Here is a 10,004-nt window from a genome sequence, read left to right on the forward strand (position 1 = left end):
ATTTTATATTATTATTTATGCTTTTTTTTAACATACTGTCACCATGGTGACACTGTACTACTTGTGGGGGGTTATGAAGATTTTTTTTTTTTTTTTTACATTGATTGCCTTTACACCCATAAAGGCTGTAAAAGCAATCATTTCTCCTTCTCTCTGGCTGCATTCTTGCATCCATTGAGAAATACTGTGTGAGCTGTGATTGGTCACAGCTTGTCACATGGTACAAGGCTGTTGTGAATAGCCCTGTACCATGTGATCTCTGTGATCATTCACAGATTTCACACGTAGTAAGCAATGATGTTAGAAGTGACATCTTGCTTACTACTCTGCATGTGATCACTGATTGGCCAATCAGTGATCACATGATTGGGACATCGCAGGGAGCGCGCACAAGCAGGGGGCGGGGAGGCCATTTATAAACGGCCACCCGCCCCTGCACTGACACCGTCCGGCCATTTATATACAACAGCCGGACGGGAAGTGGTTAAGGAGCAACAGGGCTCTGGAAGCTGTGACCAAGAGAAGTCAGGAAAGACTAGTCACCAGTATTGCCGAATCAGTAACTTGCCAAGTCTTGTTCTGCCCCCTGCCCCTACATTGAGGCAGCCATCTTGGTCAAGGTGGGGCTTTGCTTCCTGATTACATGAATGGTGATCTGGGTGACTGGCTGGGTAATGATAGAAGTGGAAGAATCACACATCCACAAAATGGATGGAGCAGAAGCAGGGAGTTCCTTGCACCACATGTCATCAGGTACAGCTTCCTCTCCAGGAAGGAGAATAGCGAGCAGTACAGCAGTGACTTCACTGAATCTCACTCTAATTCTGAGTCTACCAGACTCTAAAGCAGGAAAATCCTTGCACTGCACGTCCTTGGGTAACTGCCATGTCTTGTTCTGCCCTGTGTCCCTATACTGAGGCAGCCATCTTGGTAGAGGCGGGGCTTTGCTTCCCGATTACATGAATGGTGATCTGGTGACTGGTTGGGTAATGATAGAAGTGGCAGAATCACCAATCCACAAAATGGATGGAGCAGAAGCAGGGAGATCCTTGAACCGCATGTCATCAGGTACAGCCTCCTCTCCAGCAAGGAGAATAGCAAGCAGTGACTTCAATGAATCTAAGTCCAATTCTGAGGCTACCAAGCTTAAAAGCAGGGAGATCCTTGCACTGTAGGTCCTCGGGTAGAGATTCCTCTTCAGCAAGGAGAAGACTGATCAGTACAGCAATGACATTACCGAATCTCATTCCAATTCTGAAGCTACCAGGCTCGAAAACAGGGAGATCCTTGCACTGGAGGTCCTCGGGTACAGATTCCTCTTCAGCAAGGAGGACAGTGATTAATACAGCAATGACATCACCGAATCTAATTCCAATTATGAGGCTACAAGGCTGGAAAGCGGGAGATCCTTGCACTGCAGGTCCTCAGGTACAGATTCCCCTCCAGTAAGAAGAACAATTTTCAGTACAGCAATAACATCACTGAATCTCACTCCAATTCTACTGAGGCTACCAAGCTGGGAAGCAGGGAGATGCTTGTCCTGCAGGTCATCAGGGACAGCTTCCCCTCCAGAAAGAACAGCAAGCCATACAGCAGTGACGTTACCAAATAGCACTCCAACTCTCCTGAGGCTACCAGGCTCAAAAGCAGGGAGATCCCTACTCTGCATGACCTCACATACAGCTTCCAGCAAGGAGAACAGTGAGAACAGCAATGGTGTCACTCCAGATCTGGTGAGACCATCAGTCAGGGGATGGAAGAAATACTTCCTCCTGTCTGCAGCAGACTGATGACATCATCGCAGCCTAGGCACAATCATTGATCGGAGCTTAGGGATGGTTCATTATTGATAAAAGGTGGAGCCTAACAAGAAAATTAGACTCTTGCAGTATATTATGACATCAGAAATGAATTTGTTAAAGTTATTGATGGGTCCATTTTACACTCAATCTGTACTCGATACCGTGGTTTTGATGTCTAGTTTTAATCTTAGTGCTGGCCCAGCTCCACTATCAGCTGTGATAAGCTTCATATAATCCATTGCCAGCATTATCAGGAGTCTTTCACAGCAATTCCTGGCAACAATGCAGTCTCTGCACAAATTACTGTGCTTTGTTCCCCCCTGCTATGAGAACCACAGCAGGATGTGCTGGAGCAAGGGACCACACAGAGGGCAGAGGTGGAGCAAGGGGCCACACAGAAGGCGGAGGTGGAGCAAGGGGCCACGCAGAAGGCGGAGGTGGAGCAAGGGGCCACGCAAAGTGTGGAATCGGAGCAAAAACCCATGCAAAAGGGTGGAGCCGAAGCAAGGGGCCATGCAAAGGGTGGAGCTGGAGCAAGGGGCCATGCAAAGGGTGGAGCTGGAGCAAGGGGCCATGCAAAGGGTGGAGCTGGAGCAAGGGGCCATGCAAAGGGTGGAGCTGGAGCAAGGGGCCATGCAAAGGGTGGAGTTGGAGCAAGGGGCCATGCAAAGGGTGGAGCTGGAGCAAGGGGCCATGCAAAGGGTGGAGCTGGAGCAAGGGGCCATGCAAAGGGTGGAGCTGGAGCAAGGGGCCATGCAAAGGGTGGAGCTGGAGCAAGGGGCCATGCAAAGGGTGGAGCTGGAGCAAGGGACCAGGCTGAAGGCAGAGCTGGAGCAAGGGGCCATGCAAAGGGTGGAGCTGGAGCAAGGGGCCATGCAAAGGGTGGAGCTGGAGCAGGGCCATGCAAAGGGTGGAGTTGGAGCAAGGGACCAGGCTGAAGGCAGAGCTGGAGCAACGGACAATGCAGAAGGCAGAGCTGGGACTAGGGAATCATGCAGAGGGCAGGGAAGAAGCAAGGGACCACACAGAGGGAGGAGCTGGAGCAAGGAACTATGCAAAGGGTGGAGCAAGGAACTATGCAAAGGGTGGAGCAAGGGACCAAGCAGAAGGCAGAGCTGGAACTAGGGCCCATGCAGAGGGTGGAGCTGGATCAAGGGACCAGGCAAAAAGTGGAGCGGGAGCATTGGACCACGCAGAAGGCAAAACAGTAGCAAGGGACTATGCAGAAGGCAGAGCTGGAACTAGGGCCCATGTAGAGGGTGGGGCTGAAGCACGGGACCACATAGAGGGTGGAGCTGGCACAGGAGACCACACAGAAGGCAGAACAGAAGCAAGGGACTATGCAGAAGGCAGAGCTGGAGCAAAGGACCACACAAAGCAGAGAGCTGGAGCAAAGGACCACACAAAACTGGAGCAAGGGACCACACAACAGACAACGGGTATTCACACCTGCTGTGCCCATCATGAGAGGTTCCCACCATCCCTGTGCTGAGTTCCCGGGTCTGTACACTCGCTGTGCCCATTATGAGGGGTTCCCACCATCCCTGCTAGGTTATAACATGTTGCATACTATGGAAAATATAGGAATACTCCAAAGGAAGGGAGGAGGGGGTCAGGAATGAATACGCCAGCATGTGACTGGAGCCAGCAGACCCCACCTATAATTGGAGTATTAGTTTTGGAGGGATCGGCCTTTTCCTTTGTCCAGCTATGACTAACAACACGTGTTCCACCTTCCGATAAATACAATGTTCTCCGTGTTATCCTTTGTTTACACAGAAATGTCCGCACTGTGTGTGAGTGTACAATGGAATCTGATCAATACAGATTGGAAATGAGTAACCCGACATCTATAGTGACTGCGCAATCGAGGAGCCAAAGTCGTTCAGGGTGAGAGCGAGCGGGGTGGTGGGTGGGGAGGAGGAGGAGCCGTCCCACCGTATGACTATGGGGGAGGGGACATTAGAGCGTAAGCTCCTCTGGTACAGAGACTGATGTGACTGTGGGGGAGGGAGCATTAGAGTGTAAGCTCCTCTGGTACAGAGACTGATGTGACTGTGGGGGGGGGGGGGGCATTAGAGTGTAAGCTCCTCTGGTACAGAGACTGATGTGACTGTGGGGGAGGGAGCATTAGAGTGTTAGCTCCTCTGGTACAGAAACTGATGTGACTGTGGGGGAGGGAGCATTAGAGTGTAAGCTCCTCTGGTACAGAGACTGATGTGACTGTGGGGGAGGGAGCATTAGAGTGTAAGCTCCTCTGGTACAGAGACTGATGTGAATGTGGGGGAGGGAGCATTAGAGTGTTAGCTCCTCTGGTACAGAGACTGATGTGACTGTGGGGGAGGGAGCATTAGAGTGTAAGCTCCTCTGGTACAGAGACTGATGTGACTGTGGGGGAGGGAGCATTAGAGTGTAAGCTCCTCTGTACAGAGACTGATGTGACTGTGGGGGAGGGAGCATTAGAGTGTAAGCTCCTCTGGTACAGAGACTGATGTGACTGTGGGGAGGGAGCATTAGAGTGTAAGCTCCTCTGGTACAGAGACTGATATGACTGGCTCAGTGTTCTCTGTACAGCACTGCGGTATATGTCAGAGCTATATTAACAGGGATGTTGAATTTGTATCGCCCAATGCCTGGGACATATAGATCCGGGCGTCGGGCAGGTAGCTTTATTCAACCTTTAGCCCTGCTGCGGGCAAGCAGCAGAGCTCACCTGTCAGGTGGAAGCAGCTCTGCCGCCCAATTGCTTCTACACAGCCTACGGTGCCAGCCTCCGCACATCCGTGTGAACCTCCCTCCCTCTGGCCAAGTGTCCCGGGCTTCACTTGCCCATCTGTGGGCTCAGGACTGGCTCAGTGTGCGCCGGCATCTAGAGGGTAGTGACGTTTGATGTCACTTCCAGGTCCCCATTCACAGACTCCAGGCCATGGAGGCCGGGAAAGAAAGTAATGCGGTGCGATGTGCACTGCATTACATTCAGGGGAGCACAGGGCAGACATTGGGGGTCTTTTAGACCCTGGATGTCTCATTAAAGAAAACCTGTCTCCAAAAGATTATCAAATAGGGACTTTTTGTCCCCTATGTGATGAAAAAAAAAAACGTTATGTAGAACAATTTTTTTGTTAATAGTAAAAAAATCAAAGTTGCACTCAAGCACATAACATCCCTCAAAAAAAAGAAAGAGAAAAAAAAAAAAAAAATTGGAGCCTCCCCCCCACATATATGCATGTACAAAAAAAAAAAGCACAAGCCAGGGCGCCTACGCATGAAAATGACGATTGCGATACACACGTTACATATCGCCGCGCACGCCAGAATGAGCGCAATAATTCCAGACCGTAATGCTAAACTGATGACCTATGAGGGGCTTTAAGAGTTTCACCTATAAAAAAAAATATCGGTTACTGAAGTTTGTCGCCATTTCGCGAGCGCACGCACGCACATTGAAGGTTTGACACGTTAGATATCTATTTACTCGGTGGAACCTCATCTTTTATATTTTACCAAAAAATGGAGTCATTTATTGCTTTTAAAGTTAATTTTGTGTATTTTTTACTGAAATTGTGAGTTTCCTAGACCTTTGTGGTAATATCGTGCGACATAAAAAATTGGAACCACTCTGGTCTAGGGTCTCCGATTTCAGAAAATAGATCATGTGTGGGGGGGTTTTCAAGCCTAAAATGATTTTTAAAACCTTTCCCCAATGCTGATGTGCGCTAATGAGGCTGCAGTGATGGGCACTGATAGGTGGCACTGATGGACACTGAAAGGCGGCACTCATATATGGCACTGATAAGCAGCACTGACTGGCGCTGATAGGCAGCCTTGACATGCACTGATGCACACTGATAGGTGGCACTGACTGGCACCGGTAGGTGGCACTGACAGGCACCGGTAGGTGGCACTGACAGGCAGCTCAGATGGGCACTGATATGTGGCATTGATTGACACTGACAGGTGGCCCTGCTGGGGCTACACAGATCATCAGTGCCCTGATGATCCGTGTACATGTCCCCTCTGATTACCGGCTCTCCTCTCCTCTGTCAGCGTGACAGCTGGTGGGGAGAGAAATGCCGATAACCAGCATATTCCTATTTACATGTGATCAGCTGTGATTGGACACAGCTGATCACATGACCGAGCCAACATCTTCGGCTCTTTCCGTGATCGGTAATCCACTGTGTCCGAGGGACACAGCGCACCGCCAATCGCCGCGCTCTCCCCGGAGCCACGAATGCACAATTAGAATAGGAGGACGTCATATGACGTCTTCCCAGAACGAGAGAACCACCTTGCGCCCGACATACTATATGGCGGGCGAAAGGCAGTTAAATACAGTTTTAGTTAACCGCTTACCCACCGCAGTATAGCAGATATACTGCTACATGGCGGCAAAGGGTGTCCAAAATCACGTATATACACACACACGTGATTTTTCATTTCCGGGTCCCGGACGGTGATTACCCGCCGGCGCCCAGTGATTACCAACAATCACTGATGGGGAGGAGGACTGTTTTGTTTACAGTCCTCCTCCCTGTCAGCTCGGGCACACTGCACAGCTCAGCAATCCAGAGCAGTGTGATTACAGTGAAGCACACACAGACCCCGCCCCCTAGTAAAACACTCCCAGCACACAGTTAACCCTTTGATGGTCCCACTCATTAACCCCTTCCTGCCCAGTGTCAGTGCTGTTTTTTTAGCACTGATCACTGTATTGATGTCACTGGGGATGTCAGTGACACCAAGTTAGTTCCCACCCCAGTGTCAGAATGCCCACCGCAGTCTGGCTATAAGTCGCTGATCGCCGCCATTACTAGTAGGAAAAAAAAAAAAAATATCCCAGTATCTATACCGCCATTTGTAAACGCTATAACTTTCACGTAAACCAATTAATTTACACGTATTGGGATTTGGTTTTTTGTAGCAAAGACATGGAGCCGAAATGGCCTAAATTTTTGACAAAATTTGATTTTTTAATTTTTTTTTTCTACTGGACATGTTTAATAGCAAAAAGTCAAAAATATTTTTTTTTCTCTCAAAATTGTCAGTCTTTATTTGCTTATAGCGCAAAAAATAAAAAGCCAAAAAAAACCGCACAGGCGATCAAATACCACCGAAAGAAAGCTCAATTCGTGGGGAAAAAAAGGACGTAAAATGAAATCTGGGTGCAGCGTTGCATGACCACGCAATTGTCAGTTAACCTCCCTAGTGGTCTGATTATGTCAATATTTCTGTGCTCAAAGCGGTACATTATTTTCAATATAAATGTGTTGTTTTTTTTATTGTAGGCCTGTAATTCTTAGGAATAACTCACTGAAATCTGTCTGAACAAGAGTCTAGTAAACATCCCGGGGATGATAAAATGACAAAATCATAAATTATTATATAAGAATCATAAAAATAATATAATTTAATTCAATAATATAATCAAACCAAAAACACTGAAATATGAAATAGAGCGCCAAGTTCGCACATCGCTGAGCAAAGTCGCAGAATCGTTTTCAGTGTCTGATGAGGAATTTCCCCCACCAATCATTATCACTCAATTCTGCAAGTGGTTCTGATTTACTATCGCTGTTCTCTAGCCGCTCTAAAACCGCGTCTGACCTAAAGGGACGCTTTTTGGACGCCATGGATGTTTCTCAGTTTCCAGGCAGAAAGAACAGTAAAAATGCAGGCAGGGCGCCGGACAAAGCACTCGGGACAAAATGTATGTGAAATGGTTTGATACAGGAATGTTTTACTATGTGATTTTAGTGTATTTAGTGAATGTCAAATTTTTACATTTTTGAATTTCCTGCCGTTCTCTCCCCCGTACGTCCCGACGTCGCAGGGAACGGAACCTGGAAGACGGATGCCGGCATCGGCCGGAGGAGATTGCTGGGGACACTGCAGGAGGGACATCGCGGGAGCGAAGGACAAGGTAAGTGATCCAGGGATCCCGGAGCAACGCTGCAGTGTATTCCCGAGTGTAGGTCGGTGTTACCGCTTTTGGTACTGAACCTTTACCCCGAGCTACACTCGGGAATACCGCCAGGGGGGTTAAAGTAACGCAGTGCCGTAACGCAAAAAATGGCCTGCTCAGGAAGGGGGGGGGGGGAGTGCAAGTGATTAAAATTTATTTTTTTTTATTTTTTTTACTCAGGACAAGTAGATTGGGACACTGATTAATGCCGGCCATAGACGGGTCGAAAATCGGCCGATTTTCACACCGTTAGTGGGTTAATTGGTCGGCCGTTTTTTCGGCCTTTTTGCACATTTTTTTTTTTTTTATCGGGCATGTTGGAAAATTCACTGTCGACTTTAATGATCTGCCTATTTTCCCGGCAATGATGGGCATATCGGCTGATCGTTTTACCGATCAAAAAAATCTGCGCATGAGCCGTGACGAAGAAGAAGAAGGAGGCAGAGGAAAGGAGGAGGAGGCAGAGGAAAGAGGAAGAGGGAGGAAGGAAGGAGGAAGGAAAGAGGAGGGAGGAAGAGGAGGAAGGAGGGAAAGAGGAAGAGGAGGAAGGAGGGAAAGAGGAAGAGGAGGAAGGAGGGAAAGAGGAAGAGGAGGAAGGAGGGAAAGAGGAAGAGGAGGAAGGAGGGAAAGAGGAAGAGGAGGAAGGAGGGAAAGAGGAAGAGGAGGAAGGAGGGAAAGAGGAAGAGGAGGAAGGAGGGAAAGAGGAAGAGGAGGAAGGAGGGGAAGAGGAGGAAGGAAGGAAGGGAGGGAGGAAGGAAGAGGAGGAAGGAAGGAAGGGAGGGAGGAAGGAAGAGGAGGGAGGGAGGAAGGAGGGAAGAAGGGAGGGAGGGAGGAAGGAGGGAGGGAAGGAAGGAAGGAAGGGAGGGAGGAAGGAAGGAAGGGAGGGAGGAAGGAAGGAAGGAAGGAAGGAAGGAAGGGAGGGAGGAAGGAAGGAAGGAAGGAAGGGAGGGAGGAAGGAAGGGAGGGAGGAAGGAAGGAAGGAAGGAAGGAAGGGAGGAAGGAGGAAGAGGAGGAGGAGGGAGGGAGGAGGGAGGAAGGAGGGAGGGAGGGAGGAAGAGGAGGAAGGAGGGAGGAAGAGGAGGAAGGAGGGAGGAAGAGGAGGAAGGAGGGAGGAAGGAGGGAGGAAGAGGAGGAAGGAGGGAGGAAGGAGGGAGGAAGAGGAGGAAGGAGGGAGGAAGGAGGGAGGAAGAGGAGGAAGGAGGGAGGAAGGAGGAAGAGGAGGAAGAGGAGGAAGGAGGGAGGAAGAGGAGGGAGGAAGAGGAGGGAGGAAGAGGAGGGAGGAAGAGGAGGAAGGAGGGAGGAAGAGGAGGAAGGAGGGAGGAAGAGGAGGAAGGAGGGAGGAAGAGGAGGAAGGAGGGAGGAAGGAGGGAGGAAGGAGGGAGGAAGAGGAGGAAGGAGGGAGGAAGAGGAGGAAGGAGGGAGGAAGAGGAGGAAGGAGGGAGGAAGAGGAGGAAGGAGGGAGGAAGAGGAGGAAGGAGGGAAGAGGGAGGAAGGAGGAAGGAGGGGAGGAAGAGGAGGAAGGAGGGAGGAAGGAAGAGGAGGAAGGAGGGAGGAAGGAAGAGGAGGAAGGAGGAGGAAAAGAAAAATAAAAAAAGAATTCCAGTCCGCTATTATATTTTACATGAATAGTGTTGCGGTTGTAACAATGTATCCATTTGTATCTGAATAAAAACATCTGTATCCAAAATGGATACAAATAGATACATTGTTGCAACCGCAACACTATTCATGTAAAATATAATAGCGGACTGGAATTCTTTTTCTTCTTATTCTTATGTATTGCTCCCCTGTCTCTGCAAGGGACAGAAGTAATTATGGGGTTAAATACCGGCCATAGACAGGACGAAAATCTGCTGATTTTTTTTTACCGTTGGTGGTAACTTCGGCTGATCGAACGACCGATTTTTCATTTTTTTGTTTTGTTTTTTGTTTTTTTTGTTTTTTAAACGGCCAGTTTTTCGACCCGTCTATGGCCTGCTTTTTAAAAAATTTCCACCCCCCTGATTAATGAGTTGAATAATGAGCGAAGGGCCCGGACTTCCCTTTGCTTGGCCCTATGTGGCATATTAGGTAAAAATGCAGAAGTGAAAACAGTAGAAGCTTATTATGGTCAGATCTCTCCCCATCCAAATGCAGAAGAAAAACCGCAGCCGGACTTTCCAGCAGTGAAGGTGTGTGTGTAGATAGCAGCATGCTGAGACAGCCCCCCCCCCAGTTCTTAAGCTGGCCATACACGA

This window comes from Staurois parvus, unplaced genomic scaffold, assembly GCF_062004578.1.
Source record: "Staurois parvus isolate SC_StPar_1 unplaced genomic scaffold, SC_StPar_1.0 ptg003194l, whole genome shotgun sequence".
Lineage (NCBI taxonomy): Eukaryota > Metazoa > Chordata > Amphibia > Anura > Ranidae > Staurois > Staurois parvus.